Source organism: Dermacentor andersoni, chromosome 10 (assembly GCF_023375885.2).
Source record: "Dermacentor andersoni chromosome 10, qqDerAnde1_hic_scaffold, whole genome shotgun sequence".
Taxonomy (NCBI): Eukaryota; Metazoa; Arthropoda; class Arachnida; order Ixodida; family Ixodidae; genus Dermacentor; species Dermacentor andersoni.
The window spans coordinates 83,683,069-83,699,133 of NC_092823.1; the positions used below are offsets into that span (position 1 = coordinate 83,683,069).

The following is a 16,065-nucleotide window of genomic DNA, read 5'->3' on the forward strand; positions in this document are numbered from 1 at the left end:
GTTTCAGCGAAGCCCCTTTTACTGCGCGCTTTAGTTAAGAATGCGCGGGAACCCATACAGCGTAGCTTCTATTGTAACGCAATTGTTGCGTTGACCATGAGCCTGGGCTGTGCTTTTATTTTTCTCAATGTCTTCTTGTTGTCAGTCAGATAATATACTGTTAGTATCTGTTCACCTTAACACCGCAATGCTGAATAAAGCCCAGCACATAGACCATTTCGCGTTATCGCGAAATGAGATTTCTTGTTAACGTTTATTTCTGGCCCGTAGAAAGTACGTTCGTCCCTAAAATAATTAAATATTATTTGAGTTATAGCGTAATTAGTGTAGTAATTAGTTTCTGGGACTGCGCAAAACTGAAACTTCTGTCCAGCATATCAAAAGCGCTACGGTGGGCCTTGCAGTCAGTTTGTATGTACGCATGTTGCGTAAGTTGGGTATTAAATTCAGCGTACCAAGAATGATACGTTGTGCGCTTTAAAGTGAAGGCCAGTGGCAACGTCGCCTTAAGAAGTTCCCACTAGAGCAGCTTGTCGTGAGGTCACGGATTTTAGCCGCGCCGTCTACCAGTGTCTCGTTAAGTGTTTATCTGTGAAAAGTGACTACGTGCCATTACTAAAGGAATGAAAGGCTCAGCCGCGGAAATTTCGATTTTACAATCTTTCACGAAATAGACCAAAACAAGAGAAAACGTCTTGGGATTTGCGACGTCACTGTAACTTATTTTGGTTAGCAGCCCGACAATCTGCGTGTAAAAGTAAGAGAAGTAGCAGTAAAGAGCGCTGTTTTCCTGTCACTTCTCTTGCTTCCCATGTACGTGGGTGGTCGTGCTGCTTAACAAAGATGCTACATTACCAACATGCCCGTTCAGGCACTCTTGAGAGTCGCTTCGACATAGCGGTACCCATTTCTGGCGGTGGAATTCAAGAAATTTTGCATTTATTTTGTGCGATAATAATAAACATTTTCCTGCCAAATGGATGTGCAGGAAGCTTGGCGAGGACCCGTTTTGAAGTAATTTGTGTTACTCTTTAGTGTGGCTTTACACGACTCCACCATTCAGCCCTAAATGATTGTAGGATAGGATAGCAATAACTTTATCAAAATGCCGGCAACCGACTGTTTAACGCGTCGTGACGTTGGCGAAGGGTTGATCCCAGGGTTTGTGCCCTACTCTGCACTACCCCAGTTCGGCCCGCTTGTGGTGGGTCGTGACGCTTGTGCTTTTCGAGCGCACCCGGGGCCTGCTGGACGGCCCATAGTTGAGTGTCCTTGCCTGTAGGCTGCGCTGCATTTTGAAGTTCAGCCGGGTGTGACCTGGAGGTAGCTTAGGTCGGGGACCTGGCACAGTCCCACATGATGTGCCATTAGTCCGCCGGACCCACTGCACAAACATTATAATATTATTATACCAAATGATTATAATAATCTCTATTTCATGCGTTCCTATCAATGTTGGATGTCCAGCCCGCATAAGTAATATTGCTTGCATTCGGGGCCGGCCAATCGCCGACAGGTATACACGCATACACGTATACAACAGTTTAAAAATGCAATAAAAATGCTGTGTATACAGTGACGTTGAATGTAGGTTTGGCATCTAACGTGCGACGCCCTGCACCTTATTCAAAGGCGGACGCGTATAATGCCCTTCGAAATTTTGTTGCCCCCCCCCCCTCTCTCTCTCTGTCTCTCTCTCTCTATCATTCCGTGTGCCGAATGCGCCTGCGGTTGTCTGCGCGAGGCATGCATTCTACTAAGCGGCGATGCCGACGGCGGCTTCGACGGCCTTGGCGCGCGCAGCTGCAGTCGGTCGCGACCGGCCGAGATTGGATTGTCCGCTGAGGCGTCCCCGCTGTCCGGCGGCTTTGGCTTTCCGCTCAGCTTCTCTCGCCGTCTCTCTCTCTCTCTTTTCTACTGCCCTTCGTCTTCAGTCTCCCCTTTCTCCCTCACCCCTGCTCCATCCCCCGTTAGATCGTCTCATCTCTTCTGTGCAGTTTTGTGCCGTTATCATTTTATTCGCTGTCCAGCCGTCATTATTATCCCCTGCCTCGAGTACATGTGGCTGGGGTTCGGACAAACGGCCCGAGTTATGGATCCGGAACGGTTGGGAGGGAGAAAAAAGACGACAGGAAGGAGAACTTCCAGACTTCGGGGATGTCTCTGAACTCGTCTACTGCTACACCAGGAGGTCCCCATGGCAGACACCGCCACCGTCTCTCAAGAGTATCTTTGAAACGCGGGCAACGCCGTCTTCCTCCGCTGTACAGTACGGCACGTTATTATCTACGCCACCGCACTCTGCGTAGTGCCAGATGGCAGAATTCTAACCATTGATATAAATTACTCGACGAGGTGGCCATTACTTCTACGAGAAATCAGAATGTTCCATTGAATAATTAACTTAATTACGTTAATTAACTTTTGAATGAATTATCTTATGCCACATATTTCAATCTTCGAATTATAGCCGCTGAGTTCGCAAGGCGTATCCACTCGAACGAATTCTGTGGACCGCGCCAGTTCCGACGTACTAATTTTCGATGTGTCCGACGAACTGCATTGCCGTTCCAGTTACTTTATTAAGAAACCGCTGCTGGCCGAATTCGAGGCCCATCACGCCGCGCATAGGGAGGCCTCGCCGAAGGTCATCGTCATCGAAGACCTGCCCGCACGCGAAAGACGCGCAAGACACCGCAAGATATGCGCAAAAGGCCAGTCACGCAAAGCAGGTGGTTTTTACAGCGAATCTGTTAAGGGCTAGTTCCGCCAGATTTAGAGTCCGTGTGTCGGCAGAAAACTATCATCATCAGGATTGGCTCCAGCGTCGTCGCCTCCTTCCACAGCTGGCTCGTTGGCGTTCTTCGGCGCTACCGCGCGAACGGGCTCGTGCCACTGCTCCCGCGTTCGTCGTCGTCATTGATTAAAAAACACAAAAACGCATGCAATTTTACAGCAGAGCTGTGAAGGGCTAGTTCCCACAGGATCTTGTCCGTGTGTAGACACAAAACTCGCCATACGTGGGCCGATCCCGAAGGTAGTGCAATGCCGGGCCGACCCGCGGAGGAGGTCACGCAGGCGTTAAGCACTCCTTATTCATGGGCAGAACCCGAAGATAGTACAATATCAGGACGACCCGCGGCGGAGGTGAAGCAGGCGTTAAGCACTCTCCGTAAGTATGCCGATCCCGAAGGTAGTACAATACCAGGCCGACCCGCGACAGAGGGGCAGTTCGTCATTAAGGGGTCCACATACAGGTGTAACGTTAAGGGATAACAAAAAGGCAGATTGGGTGAGGGAACAAACGCGAGTTAATGATATCTTAGTTGAAATCAAGAAATAGAAATGGGCATGGGCAGGACATGTAATGAGGAGGGAAGATAACCGATGGTCATTAAGGATTACGGACTGGATTCCAAGGGAAGGGAAGCGTAGCAGGGGGCGGCAGAAAGTTGGGTGGGCGGATGAGATTAAGAAGTTTGCAGGAACAACATGACCACAATTAGTACATGACCGGGTTAGTTGGAGAAGTATGGGAGCGGCCTTTGCCCTGCAGTGGGCGTAACCAAGCTGATGATGATGATGATGATGATGATGATGATACACTCCTTCGCTGGTCATCCTTTTTCACAGAGTGGAAGGACACTGAGTTTCTCTTTCGTCAATCTCGACTGATTCGAACTCAACGACGAGCCTCGATCAGTCAGCGGCAACGTTACGAAAAAGCACGCGACGCAGAACGGCTGTTCGCTGCACAGAATCTATGTGGGACAGTTTTCGACGAGACCTGCGACCAGCGCGCGACAGCCAGAGCCGCCCGCCAGAGAAGCTTGTTGCGCGCTGGACGGTTCACCAACGGCTGCGTTACCTGTACAACTTGTCTCCATGTTTAAGTGGCGTGTTTGCAACCCGTGCCTGAAACTTTCAGCGTGGCCGAGTGTGAAGACGCAGAGGTGCACTTGGGCGCGGGCACTCGGACGGTGGACGCTAGCAAAGAGAAAGAAACAGAAGTAAGCCAGACATTCTGGCGGACGCGTCATTGTCTGCTTCTCACATTACAATATACAGGGTGTCCCAGCTAACTTTAGCCAAAGTTAAAAAATATGCGAATTCCGCGTAGCTGGACAAAACTGAGGTAATAGGGACTTTTAGCTGTGCTACGGAAAGCACGGTATACGGTACGATAAGTGCGTAATACCGTACCGGTTGAGGACTGCGCATGCGCGAACTTTACCGTACGGAATGACTTTCCGTACGGCATACTAGACGGTAAGGAGTCGGTAAGGCTCGGCTGGCACCGTGTGTCGCGAGCCGAGCTGCACCAAACCAAAACAGTGAGAAGCTGATGCCGGCCACACAGTCCACGTCTAGCGTGCTTTTTCTACCATGATAATACCAAGGCAAGAGGCTACTTTGAATCACCTTTTGCGGAGCGACCAAGTGACAAACAAGTAAACAGTGGCATAAAAAAGCTAGGTAGGTGGCGCCATCTAGTGATGCAGAGATTACTTAGTGGGGACACAGAGTTTTTATTGCAGTAACTAACTATATTGTACTTATCTACTGGTGTGAAGTGTGAGCAGCGGTACAATTTACAAGACACATACCCTTTTTATGTATTGATTAGATAAGAACACCTATGTAACAAAAGGTTTCACGTGTTGCAGTACGAAGTGTCACAAGATGTCGCTACCGGCCTTGTGACTGGCGTCTAAGTTTGCCGTAGCCGGGTACTTCTGTAAAAAATAATGCGCGTATGGACAAGCTAAAGCTTTTTAAAATTATTCGTCAAAATGAATATTTCGCGCTCAGCGCTCAGTTATTGCATTCTGCAAAGCCCCAATGTTAGCCGCTATCATCATCACATTACCGTACGCATCGAGCGGCACACGCAGCTAAAACGTCTTCGGTCATCGCGGTAAATTACTACGGAACAGTAATACCGTACCGTATACCGAACTTACCGTACCGTAATACGGCACTGCTAAAAGTCTCTAATATTGTTTGCCGTCGCTTGGATATACTCAAATATGTATTTCGTTCCGCCTAGTTAAATAATTATTCTTAATTAAGCAACTTGTCAAATATAATTAGGTGAAAAGTGTCAATGAGAAACTTCCAGAGTGACGTGAAAAACTCTCGATACGGCTTTTTGTTGCTCAATCCGTACTGCATACAAGTGTCTTTTTTTTTTCCGAGCGTGAAAGAAGCCCGCGAATACACGCAAAGTGCCTCCAGCAGCCATTCGCGCGGCAATTTTCTTCTTTTCCCCTCTCCTCTTCCTTTCCCGCTAAGTCATGTGGCCCCTTTTCAGCGAAGTCCGACAACGAGGGCACAGGCTCTGCATGAGCACCTCCACTGTAAAAAAATGTACCGGCTATTACGATACTCCCTAATGGAAAATTTGAGCGCAGTTCTATACGTGTTTTCATTTCGCTGTATATTGGCTGGCGCGGACACCCTGTCTCGCGCAGCACGTTGCAAACAGAGCGAAGTGTGGCGCGACTGTCTCCAAATCGGTAGATGGCGAGAGGCACCGCGTGGGTGCGATTCACAGCAGCCGCCGCAGACAGACCTCCACTTATGCGGCGCTTTGTTTCCGTATGTCTGACGTGCGCTACTCTGGCGCCATCTCGTAGCCATCGTCCCCTCAGAGCCTGTCTTGCGAGGCACTACGCTTTTCTTCTCACGCCTACGCGTACCCTTCTCCTGCGCTTTCCTCCTCGCGCTCTATTCACTATCGCCGTCTTTGATCACCCGCTGCGCTCCGCGTTCGCTCTTCCATCCTTCGCTGTGCTTACGGTTGTCACACGGTGCATTTTCGGGGATCGAGCCAGATCGGCATCGAATTTATCCACGATTGATTTCACGCTGCTGCGAAAGAGACAAATGTTGTGCTGGCGGTTTGCGGGCAGCGAACAGTGCCCAGCAATTGAAACACGATACTAGGAGCGCGGGGCTACGGGCACTTGCGCCAGCAAGAAGCGCCCAGTATACGAAGCTTTTGTTTAGTGGTTCCGCACTCCGTCCCAGCTACAACTATGGAAAGACCACACGTAGTGTGTACTCCTGGGCCGGTATTTTGTAGCGATGCCTTTTCCGATTTTATGCTTTTTCAGGCTTTACGCGCTTGGCCAGTGGTCAGAGCGACGGTCTGCCCACATTATCAATGGAATCAGGCGGCCGTGTGTGGTGGATTATAAGAATAGCATAGAATAAGGCATCGCTACAAAATAGCGACCCTGAAGGACAAGCTGCTCACCGCGAACGTCAGCGAGAGTTGGCTCGTGAACGGGCTCGTCGTCGTAGGGCCTGCCTCACGCGCAAAAAAAAAAAAAAAATGAAAACTGGGAGAAGCGCAAGAAAAAAAAAGAAAAGCACTCCTAAAGCATGCTCACCACGCGAAGTATGCAAAAGCGAAAATGAGGTGAAAGAACGGTGAAACAAAAGATTTACATATGGACTTTTGCGTAGTTTGACTTGCACTGTGTAACACTCGGTGCAACTAACACAGCTTCGCTGTTCGACCATCTTCGCGGACTGGGAAGGGGCGCTAATTTTTTTTTTTCTTTCCCTTTCTCTACGGTCGTACTCCGGTAGTGCCGAGAACACGCAGACGTCCTTTGTTGTAACGACGTAAGAAACAAAGACAAGTCATCTCCTTCAAAAAGAAATAAATAAAATAAAGAGAGAGGGAGAACACGCCTGTCACCTCGCTGAAGTGCCGCAGTGGCCATTCGAGAACGCGGCGAAGTGAAGCAAAACAGTTGTTGGCTAAGGATGCTTTGAGGAAAGGTATTTCAAAGAGCATCCTAAAAGCCTGGTTTTACTTCTTGCTTTTATGTTCAGGCGTTGTTTTGTTCGCAACGAAGAAAATGTTGGCGTCTTCCCGACGCGGAACATCATCTGGGTTGTCAAATCCGAGCGTCCTCGCACGTCCCAGTTTATTTCTTTTAATCTTCTTTTTTATATGTACTTGTCAGTAGTAGTAGCGAGACCGTCATTGTGGCAGCTCCGAGGAAAAGTCCGAAGATGTAAAAGCATTTCATGATGTTTTCTTTGGGGAGAGCCTGACGGACTTCGGCCCAATCTACCGTATATATTCGACTCCAAGCCGCTTCTTTTACCCATCGTGGTGGCTGAATGATTGTGGCGTTGCGTTGCTGAGCAGGAGGTCGCGGGCTCGAGATCCGAATGCGGCGGCCGCAATTCGGTGGGGCATCAATGTAAAGAAAAAGAATGCCGCAGTACCGTGCATTGGGGGCACGCTAAAGGAACCCCGCAGGTAGTCAAAATGAACGTCGAGTACTCCGCTACCGTAGCCCTGTTAACCCGTTGTGCAGTTCGGTCAGTTCTGGGGACGTAAAGCCCTATAATTTAAGAAGAGACAGTGGTCTTTTCTTATTATTATTATTATTATTATAATTATTATTATTATTATTGTTGTTGTTGCGGATTGACGCAGACAAAATTCGGCGATTGGCTTAGAAACCGAGAATGCGTTTCGAGAATTCTACAGTATCAGCAACTTGTAAGCATTCAGGTTGCCTCTAAGCAGTATTGTGATTTTATTTATTTATTTACAAATACTGCAAGCCCTATTCGGGCCCAAGCAGGAGTGGTTGCATCAATAGTAATAAACAAGGCTGGAAATTAAAAAATAGAGTACAGAATAATAAAAATATATAAAACATAATATACAGGAACATCAGCCTTTGAAATTTAGACGTCTCAACAATAAATTCGATATAGGAACAACAGTTGTAGTTTGCAACTCAACAACACAGTACTGACAAACCATGTACACACAACAGATCACTCAATTCAGCATTTTCACCTAATTTTATTACAAAACACAGACGATGATTAATTAATTTCTTTCCCTATGTGCATGATGCTATTAATCAAAAGAAAAACCATTCACAAGATGAACGAACGATTGTGTGGTATTAGCGCTAACTATTTTTTGTGGTAATTTATTCCACAATGAAATAGCATGAGGAAACAGGTAATATTGATGCATGCTAAGGTGACTGAATGGTTGCCTAACTTTTTTCTTGTGTTGTGTACGGGCAAAGCGTATTGACGGCTCGGTTATGTGACGTTCACGCTGTATGTTAAAGTGACCATGGTAAAGCTGATAGATAAACTTTAATCTGGATACCAGTGTGCGATGATCGAGTTTTTTTCACCTTCGCTTTATCGCGAAGAACTCATACGCTCGAGAAGCGCGAATAGGTAGAATAGATGAAGCTCAAGGCCATGTTCTGAACCCTTTCTATATCTTTAATTGAATATTGCCTATACGGACTCCAGATTAGGTCCGCACATTCTAATTTTGGCCTAATGAGAGCTTTGTATGCTGTTAACTTTACAGCAGGTGACGCATGACGTAGTTTTCGTTTTAAAAATGCCAGCTTAAAAAAAAACCGTATTAACAAAATGCGCCTGAGCATGAAGACCGATTGCGTGACTCGACGTAGGTGGCACCTGGCGTGAACACGACTAAGGCAGCGCAATGAGCGTCTTTGGAACGTTCGCGCCATATAGATGAAGCCCCGTCGTATCTTTCGCGACTATAGTACCGAATCGTTGCGGACTGCCGTTGAATGTCAATTGCGTAATATTATTGCGATGTCCGTTATTAGATTGACACTCTAAACGAATTTTTGCTGTCGGCGTCACCGTATGGTTGCTTATATATTTAGGTATGTGTAAGTTATGTGCCACGCCATGCTATATGACGTTCGGTACATGCTGGTTATATTGTCACACAATTTTATCACTACAGTTGCTCATACCAGGCCTTGCGTTCTTGGGAAAATTATTCCTCGGAATTTTTTAAATATGACCCCTCAAACAAACTTCATGAAAAAAATAAGGCTGCTAGCGCATGACGTTTATCTTCAATATTCGCATGATATAATATTAGCAGTGGGGAACAATAGCAGAGCTTAAACCTGAAAATGATGCAATTATATTGGCGTGGCTGCTCACTATCTCTGGGATCGGTCTAGGAAAGAGGTTTGACACATAACCCGATGCGGAAAAGGGGTCGTAAAATCGCTAAAATGTCGGCTTTAAGTAACAAGCATAAATTGACTGATGGCACGATTCAAACAGAGGACCCCTGGTGCAACAGCTCGTGTTCACTTAGCTTACGTCTACCACTACAGCTACGAGTCTTCCACTGAATCGTGTATTATTCTAACGTGTTGCTATCGCATGCATTCATTGCTTTGCCCTGATCGCGAAACGGTGATAAAGTTTATTACTAGGCCCGGCATATTCTACTTAATAAAAATCAATTCAGTAAAACTTACATCGATTTAATGCGCGTTTATGCATGTCGCATTATATATATATATGTATAAACTAAACACACTGACCTACTCAAAGTTCATGAAGGAGTTAGTGATTTGCTGCAAGCATTTGCGAGAAATGAAAGAAAAAAAAACACCAACCCTTCCTCTACCGCAAAATTGGGGTAAGCGAAGCTTGTCCTGCGTGCACCTGACCTTCGTCACGGTTAGTAGCCCGCAGGTACGGCCAGGTTGCTTCGGCCTCCCGCTCTCTCAGCTCGGAATCTTCTCCTTGCTGTCGGATTGCCTGGGCTCGGGCGGCTCTAAAGGCGCGTTTATAGTACGACGTTATCGGCGCGTGGGTGAGCGTCGCAGCGCGTTGGCAGCGTTCGGTTACGTTAGCTGCGCCAGTGCGTCGAACCGTTGGTCGCACTGTAGACGCTGTTGTTCTCGCCAACGTGACGTAACGTGGGCGCGCGCTCACGCTACGTCGGACTATATTTGGACCTTAACGGTTGGATTGGGGCGCCGGCGGCGAGCCCTTTCACGGGCGAGTTCTCCCTGCCGCCTCGTCGAAGGCGGCCAGTTCCTCGGGAGAACGCGCAAGGCGTGGCCGTCCCATCCGTTTTCCGAGACTCTACCGAACGGCGACGAAGCCCGTGGCAGCGCGCGCGAAACCTATTCCTGCCCTTTCCCTCCGCGGCGGAAGCGAAACAGCTCTGGTTGGTTGCGCGCGTGACTTGAGCGCGCGCCTATGCAGCTGGAATCCTTGCTAATGACTCACGCTCCGGCGCAGCGGTTAACTCATCAAACCGCTTTTCCCCCCAGTTGCTCAGGTGCAACTGGGTTTTTGCGTGACCATATCGCCACCGAAATTTGTGCGCCAATATAAGCTTCACTTGAAAAAGGAATGATTCTTTCGCCATCGATAACAGAACGCTGCGCGTCGGGCGTTCCACCGTACATGGTAGTGTCTTCCAAAGTGCTGGTGTGTACGAGACAGTATTTAGTGCGCAGTAACTGAAGTGGAGCCTTATTCGCGTATGCAAGAAATATATGCACATTCTGGCGCTTGTGCGTGAAAATTTTGGGAGGTCATATAGGGTCGTGTGTTTAAAGACCACGACCTGATAAAAGAGTCACGCCATAGTGGGGGACTCCAGATTTAATTGAACCGACCACACAGGGTCCTCTAAACGCGTGCACGTTAGACTATCGTACGCGAACACATTTCGCCCCCATCGAAATGCGCCCACGAAATGGGGTGGGGATCGAACGCGCTACCTCGAGCTCAGCAGCGGAGCGGCATAGTCACTAAAGCTACCGCGGCGAGTAATGAAGGCTTCTATCTACGCGTAGCGCATCGCAGTTTTTTTTTTTCTTTGCCACCGCTAGACTTAACTATAAAAAAGGCAAGTCACCTGCAGAAATGCGTTCGGCGCAACTGAAGAGCTTACGTTCGAGTAAATACGGTGTTAACGAGGAAGGCAGCTGGGTCTTTTCGAGACAACATGCTGTGAAATGTTGTTTGGCAAGGTCGCTTCTTCTCGTCGAAGAGCGCCGAGTGTCTCCGCATTTCCGCCTTCCGTGAGAGGGAACGTCGCGCTGCCGTTTCACGAGGCGTCGAAGCGTGACGGGGGAGGGGGTGACCGGAACAGACGCAACGTGGAAATTGTTGGCATAGGGTTCGGTGACTAAGAGAACTTTTTTTGCAGAGGTCGAAAGACTTGGGTAGGAGTATGCGAACTCATCGCGGACGCCACGCGAGCGCTTGCTTATTGTGGTTCCTTTGCGGTGGTTGAAGTCTTCTTGCAAAAATTAATTTGCTGAGCTGCGTTAGTGTTTTACACACACACGCACACTTACGCCACAAGTAGTGCTGCAGGTGTGACTTGCACAGAATTAGTATTCCAGGGTACTTTTCCAGAATTATCTTTCAAGAATATTTTTTCGAGGTGTTGCTGCAAGGTGGTAGAGTAGTTCTGCTATCGCTAGTGTAGTTTTGGAATAACACGAACCGTGGTTTGCCGATTCGATTCTGTCAGTCCCTTTTTCTTTTTTTCTATCGCTCTTTTTTACTGCTTCTGGGATTTGATTCATTGCTTGGACGCATACCAAGCGCTGACGCAGTGTCGTATGAGTATATCACTGCTTGTATATATAACAGTCGTTTTTTCAGCTACAGCAAAATAGACAGAAAAACTCGGCATGCTTCATTGTGTTCCAAATCGACATAATTACTCTGTAATTATACCAATCACAAGAAAATACATGAAAAATCGCCCTACTGCCTTGACTTTTGTTCAGTGGAGCTTACAGCGCGTTGTAATAACGTTTACCCACTTCGGGCACGTCTCTCGTGTGTCCGTCCCAATTCGTGGCATACCTGCCTGCTGTCCCGAAATTCTCGTTTCGATTCGGGCTCCGTCTACCACTTCCCGAATGTTTCGTCAAGACTTACGAAAAAGTAAGCCCGTCCGCGCAAAAGTTTTTGCTTCTCGGAATGCGACAATACCCTTGGAAGCCTTGCGATGTTGAAAAGACGCTAGGTGGGGGCTTTCTTCGATCCAGTTTATTCTGCTAAGTTTTTAACGCTGGCGAAATCGGCAAAAAGCTGACTCGCTTAAAAAAAGGAAAATTCCGGCAGAGCCTGTCTGACGATGAATGTCGATGTTAATGCCGTTCGTATTGAAGCAACGCAACGACACGCCCTGCGAATAACGCTACCGCCGAAGCGCTTCACGCATGAGGCGCGGATGCATCCAGACTCATCTCTCGCGCTTCCTCATTGGACAGGTGGCGCTATCTGGTGGCGCCGCCGCGAACTCCGCGCATGACGCTTCTTTGAATCTGTATTCTGATGAGATTCGGCCCGCTGTCGGATAGATTTTAAATTATCTTTGTTGTCATTGGAAATGGCGGTACATACCCAGTAACTCCAAGTTGCCGTGAAAAAGGCTGAGCGGCTCATGCGCAGTGGCACTTACTCAGTGACCCAAGTTGGGCTCACGGTCGCTTTCGAACACTGTTCCCTCAGGGACAGGAGCCCGATGCGCTATACCTGTTAGACCTGTGAGTGGCCAGTGACCCAGTTTGTTGGGAGAACGGTTAGAAACTGAGATAGCGTGAGGGAAGCATCGTACCAATACTAATCGCACTAAAATGTCCCAGTGCGTTGCTTGACAGTTTGTGCTGTTCCAAGACTCCTTGCATGTTTTGTGTGTCGAGTCTGAAAAAAGCAAATCATCGTTAACGCTATGCGTATGCATCCCGCAAAATGTGCGTCCTCGGGGCAAACATAACGGGAAGCTTTAGCTCGGCAACTCCTATCTAAGTAAGTGCGAATGAAGCAATCGTTTTTCTCGGCAGCCATCGCACGAATACCGATGAGGGCTGCAGCAATTAAAAGAAAAAAAAGTTAAAATCGAGCTGCTGTCGCGAACAGATTTCTTGTTCAGGCCGTCAATTCTCGAAGAAAACTGATTGAAAATGGCTAAATATAGGAACAACTCATTACTCGGCAACAAAAAAGGTCGTAATTTTGTAAACTACACCGAAAGATTGATCGAAAGTGGACAAGATTGACGTAATATACACTGCACTGAAATCCGACACTAATTTGTGAGTAAGGCTTTTGATAACCCTTGTCGACTCGGTAACAATTACGCATAAGCTGTAATTCCATGTGATATCACGTTTGACCACTTTCGATGTTCTAATGGATGGCATTTATACAACTGTGGTATCTCCTTTTTTTTTGTGTGCAGAGTTACGGATTTCTCAACTTAATGCTTCAATTGGCTTAATGCATTAACATTAGGAGTGTATATATTCACGGGGTGATTAATTTTAAGTTTTACGGAATTTTTAAAATATTGTCTGTTGCACATAGCATAAAATTAGTCCTTGATCTGGACTGTTCAAAGAGGCGGACATTACTTGCGCGAGAAATCGAAAGACATACTCAACTAATTACCTTCGGAATTAATTACTTTATGACGCATATTGCAATTTACGAATTCTAGTCGGTAAGTTTGCAAGGCGTATCCGCTAAGAATGAATTTCCAGAATGACGCCAGTTCGGAGATCGTCGCCATCAAAGTCGCCGTAAAAAATGCACTGTTGTTCTGTTGTTCCACTTACCTTTTTAAGGAAACGCTCTTGTATGCATTGAAGTACAAAGGTATCTCGAAACTTGTCTTCATGGAAATTCACTTCAAGCGGACACGTCTTGCAAGCTCACCGGCTACAATTCGTAAATTGCAATAGTGAGTTTGTTTTAATTACCCGAATATTGTTTCGATTTCTCGTGCTAGTAATGTCTGCCTCTGAATAATCCAGCTGAAGGACAAGAATTATCTCCAACAGGTGATTTTCAAAAATTCTGTAATATTTAAAAATGATACACACACACACACACACATTATTTATATATATATATATATATATATATATATATATATATATATATAGAGAGAGAGAGAGAATACCCAACTGGTAGTGGTCTGCTCCCGACCCCCGTCATTTGCAGTTCGCTCTTCGAAGAGGTAGCACGTGTGTGGAAGGGAGCTCCCCAACTACGCTTTGCAATGCGGTGAACGCGGTTTAAATTTTAACGATGTGCGACGTAACGCTAACGCATTTCTCTCGCATTTGCCATTAGCTAGCCCCTGAATTTTTAGCCCTATGAATTTTCGTAATACAGTTTAGGCGCTGAATAGAAATTCTGTTCCCTGTAGTCACCAGAACCAGAATATAACTTTCTTACATGCAACAAGTTTGACTCCAATCAGTTAGGCGGTTGTCTCATCAAATAATTTCTGTGTTTAACATGTATTTGGATAGGGAATCGGTACTTGGCGCCGTGCTAAAGCTTCGTCTTTAAAAAAAAGATACAAATCAAGAAATGTGTGCAGTTGACCGGCTTCCTGCTTAACGGACACGGTGTTTCCTCCAGTTTTAAAGGTCACTAGGTTGGCGGGGACGCGTTATAATATCACCGACGTTCTGTACAATTAAAAAGAAAAGGAGAAATCTATACAAATCTGTGTTTTCATTGCCTATCGCTTCTACCAGATGTGTTCAGCTTCTCGGAATTCACTGTTGCGGCAGCCTGATTGATGAAACTTGCGGTGTATGAACTCCTATAATCGCCCGGCATTAAGTGACGCATTTGTTTGTTTGTATTTTCTAACATCGCTGCAGCTGACGTGGAAACATGACGAAATACGGATTTCGTAGGAAACGACTAAAACGAACTTTTTCTGTCTCTATTTTTTTAAAGAACGTACTTTTGTGGGGGCGCGGGGGAACCGGGTTTAGGTTGTGCAATTTATATTGTATTGTGGGTGAGCCGCTCTGCGCCTTGAGATGACAGCTGAGAGCATTGAGGATATCCAGTTTTTCTTACATTTTGCAGCTTCTTCAAGAGGCGAATTTCGGAGCCTTCACGTGAGACGTCGCTTGCGTTCAGCAGCGAATATTGTAACCTTGCGCTTTACAAGGAAGGCGCTTTTAATGGGGGGGAAAAACCCCGACGCGAAAATCCGTGCAGACTGGTAAGGTGCTCTTTGGAAGCTATACTTAATTGATTTTCCTTCAAGCGGTTAATTATTTCGGCAAGAAATTGATGGCTGGCCTTTCTTCAAGTTTTATTTGCTTTTTGTTATTTATTTTCTTTGTTTTATTTTTGCTTCTAAACCAGCGCGCAGCGCGATGGTGACCACTATGACGTCACAGATTTCGGTGAAGGTCCCGTACTTTCCTCTCGGTGACCTTGGTTCTCTTGAAACGTTAAACTGCGAGGTCGTCAATCTTTACGGCCGAGTGTTTAACTATACTCTATCTCAGTAGTTCCTTGCAGCACTGTGGAAGCTACACTAATTTTTAGCCCATAGGAAGGCCGAATAACCCTCGAGATGTGCTCATCCGCGCTTCGTCGTCTGCTTAGCGTCTACCTGCCATCGTGTTGGTAATGCTCCATATGGATGGCAGATTTACGCAAAAAATGTTTTGACGCCATACGTGACAGCAGGGGGGGGGGGGGGGTATTCTGTAAGAGTCCACCTAGTGGACTGTCCATTTCGGCCGCTGCTTATTGGATGCAGCTGTACGTCCCTAGCCGATCAGGAACGGCCGCAATGGACAGTGCACTAGGTGGACTTACACAATACCTCACCAGGGCTTCACTTCACCTGTACGCTTTACCTGCAGTTACGTACCTTGCAGCCTTCTTAGCAAGTAGTAAGGGCGAATGCCCTTATAAATGTTCATCTGCCCTGCAGCGTCTTGCCGTTTGCTGGCTACCGTCTTCATGTATCATGCTAGAGCGAGGTAATAAATTAATGATGCAGTGAACGATTCGGGCTTTATAGCGTTCCGCATCGCAAACGCATCACCAGTGCTATTGCTGTGGCGCCATGTGCTAATGATATATCAAGCCTGTCTTAAAGATTGGCGCCGTGTCTGTATAGTCCCAGCAGCGTGAGCACAAATAGCCGATTTCAATAATTTCCGCCACACTACCTCAACACAGCGTCGCCGCTGTCGATGTCGTTCCACCGTAGCCTAGGCCACTGTATGTTGGAGCAGTGCCTCCTCTGTTTTTCAATGAAGCTTGTATTGGCTCACAAGTCGCGTTGTCATGGTCACGCAAAAAAATAAAGAACAATCCCCAGTTGCTCCCAGAGCAGACTAACTGCGGGAAAGGGCGGTTTGATGAGTTGACAGCTGCGCCGGAGCGTAAGTCATTAGCAGGGATTCC

General features: G+C 46.9%; 1 protein-coding gene across 3 annotated transcripts in view; it reads left to right on the plus strand.

Annotated features, from left to right (window-relative positions):
* LOC126544188 (BTB/POZ domain-containing protein 10-like) overlaps window positions 1–16,065 on the plus strand; it is a 189,015-nt gene that overhangs the window by 120,779 nt on the left and 52,171 nt on the right. The window lies entirely within an intron of this gene.